Source organism: Saccoglossus kowalevskii, chromosome 18 (genome assembly GCF_978046115.1).
Source record: "Saccoglossus kowalevskii chromosome 18, keSacKowa6.1, whole genome shotgun sequence".
Classification (NCBI taxonomy): domain Eukaryota; kingdom Metazoa; phylum Hemichordata; class Enteropneusta; family Harrimaniidae; genus Saccoglossus; species Saccoglossus kowalevskii.
In genome coordinates, this window is record NC_140658.1 from 23791407 (window position 1) to 23794482 (window position 3076).

General features: G+C 34.3%; 1 long non-coding RNA gene across 1 annotated transcript; it reads right to left on the reverse strand.

The window, feature by feature from the left end:
* Positions 1 to 395: 395 nt before the first annotated feature.
* On the reverse strand, positions 396 to 2811 carry LOC146731937 (uncharacterized). The gene is made up of 2 exons (XR_014926955.1): positions 2691 to 2811; positions 396 to 512 (listed from the first exon to the last, which is right to left on the reverse strand). It is a non-coding gene; the product is annotated as an uncharacterized LOC146731937 (long non-coding RNA).
* Between the last annotated feature and the right edge of the window lie 265 nt (positions 2812 to 3076).

A 3076-nucleotide genomic window follows, 5' to 3' on the forward strand; every position in this document is an offset into this window, starting at 1 on the left:
GAGGGATTACAAAAGGGGCTATAGTTAATATGGGCAGATAATTTGCTGGAACCGTTGGTAAATTTATGTAATTGATTTTGCTGTGACAATGTATACATATATGAACAATTATGTGAATATTGTGTTGTGTGTTATAGACAGTAGGTGATGTCTTAAGTCTTTTGGTTATGTCATTTGAATCAAGAGGGGGATGTTAAAGTACTTGATCGGAAAGAATGATTATATTTGTTCTTTGGCAGTGAATGGCTTATTTGTACTTGACTGTAACCCACCCACCATTCGATTGTAATTTGGCCAGCTGCTATTAGACATCACTCAGCATGACTAGTTGGAAGACAACCATGTAAAAATAGTGTGAATAGAAAAAAACGTCTGTACTGAACAAGGAAAAAATAAAGTTTTTACTTTTTATCTTAACCATCAATATACAACAAGTTTATAACAAATTAGAGTAAGAATAAAGTAAAAAGTTGAACCAATAGGAGATACAGGTGATGGTTGAATTATCTCGCCTGGAAGAAAATAAAAAAACAAGTGGTAAGGACTATATATTGTAATGAATGATTTGAGTAAGGTGTTGAGTAGAGGAATGTTCAATAGGAAGAACACTGTTGAAATGCTTTGGAAATGATTGGAAATTCCATAAATTAAATCTTGAAGCACATTGTAAATAACTAGTGAGAGAATGCTGAAAGTACTACCGTGCATTCAAGCATCCTCTCAATGAAAACACAGGTTATGCACATTTACATTATAATGAGGTAAATTAGTGTTGTAAACGGAGTGTCATGATTAAATCTGGTATGATGTGCATGGAACGACTCATGGTGCAAAAGCAGATAAGTGTTGACGGAAGACCCAAATGATAGGTATCACCACCGACCAATTTGGTAGTAGTCATATTGCCGAAAATACTATATCTTGTTGTTTTCAATAAGTATATGTGTAGCAATAATAAACTGTACAAAACCAGTAGTTAACTGTTTACAAGACAGTATTATAGACCCATATCATGCAAAGTTACAGGGTATTGTACAAATATACCCCCTTACTTTTAGGCTATTGTATGTTCATCCAACTGTCCATTCAGAATGAATAAGAAATAAAGTAGGTGCAAAGAGACTATATGGAATGTAATTGTACTTCATAGAGTTATCAATGATGATATCAATTCCATCAGACTGATAGAACCGGTAAAAGTAATGAATTTATCGCATGGCAATGGTAATGTGTCAACTGACATATGACCAGAGTGAATTGACCATGTGCAAAAACAGCATTGTTGGTTTGCATAAGACAGCCCACACACATGCTATAAGATGTAAACTCCTTGTATCACCAATGACAGGGCTGTGAATGAGTCAACATCAAACCAGAAACTTAGAATGTAAATGCATGGACCTGTTTGTACAGAATACCAGTTTATCCCTCATTATTTATGTGGATCATGTTGAAAAGATCTCAAACCATTATGAGGCCAATGAAAAACAAATTTGGTGTTTCCAGTATTATGGTAAAAAATATTGGGTAGTTAGGCAAGGATTTTATTATTTTAGATTTATTTTTTCCCCAACATGTTCAGTCTATATCAAATACAATCATTTTAAACATTTTTTTACATGATGATATTACTATCAAATTTTGTTTATTTTAGAAAAAGGTAACTCATTTCCATAAAAATAAAATTAATAACAAATGACAACACATGTCATTGTTTAAGGTTGAGGTGAGTAGCATGAACTGTTGATCGGTGGCACCATTTCAAAAATGGTAGCTGGCAACAGAAAAACCTTTACTGATGTACATGTGTATGTAGTGAGCACAAGGAATTGGCCCCTATCAGTTTCTGCCTAATAAATGACACTTATGTACATTCCTGCTGTGGCCATTTACCTACAATAGCAACACCACAAGCATGATAAAAGCCCCCTGTTGTACACATTGCAGCTCTTGCTGTTTCTTGCATGTGACAACAATCCGCCTAAATCACAAGAAACTTGTAGTGAGCCAAACAATGATCATGAACAAGTAAGAATGAATACAGCCAGCCATGCCAATCTGGTGAATCAAATGCAATTTCTTGCATGACTTTCTGCTCAATATTATACAGTGTGTGGTAGCCTATGCCGAATAATCAATGTTGTGGTCACAAATGATCATGAAGATTAATCATGATCACATACTTCATAAAACATTACATTAATGGGCAAAGACTATAAATCATATCCATGCCCCTAGACATGGCTACATCCGAGGTCATCATTTTGCCAATGCCATTCTTGCATGTCATTATTGCTGGTTGCATAGACTAGACTATTAATGTACAAGTATTTACACATATCGGCCTTAATTGGTTTTAGATGCTAATTTATTGAAATGCATCGCGACAACTGTGACCGGTCGGTTAGGTAATTGTTACTAGTCGCACCGTGCACACACATATGAGTTCACAGGCCATAGGCCTAGTAAATCGCTGTTATCATTTATATACGATGCAATATTTATTTTTGGTCATTAGTTTCTCTGATTCATGACATCATGTGCCAATTAATCCTGAAAATTGGCTTTGCTAAGCGATGAGTCGTTTAGTACAAAACACTGAATGATCATAGCATGGTGTGCAGAGTTTTAGAGGTAAAGCAATTGTTAAGAATATATTAAAATTTGTGGAAAAGGGCAAAGGCTCTTACCTTAGTACAATGTCTGTACGGCGTCCTGGGCTGGCTGGCAAAATAATCACGTCATCGAAAGATGCGTGTACGTGTACTGTAGACAATTTCCATGACGCTGCATTGCATGCGTAGAGTCTATGGGGTGAGATCACCGCCAAAATAGAATTATTTCAATATCTTTCAATTATCTCACCATTATTTCATCTTTATTTCAATATCTTTCAATTATTTCACCATTATTTCACCATTATTTTAATATCTTTCAATTATTTCATCAGTATTTCAATATCTTTCAATTATTTCACCATTATTTTATCATTATTTCAATATCTTTCAATTATTTTACCATTATTTCAATATCTTTCAATTATTTCACCATTATTTCATCATTATTTCAATATCTT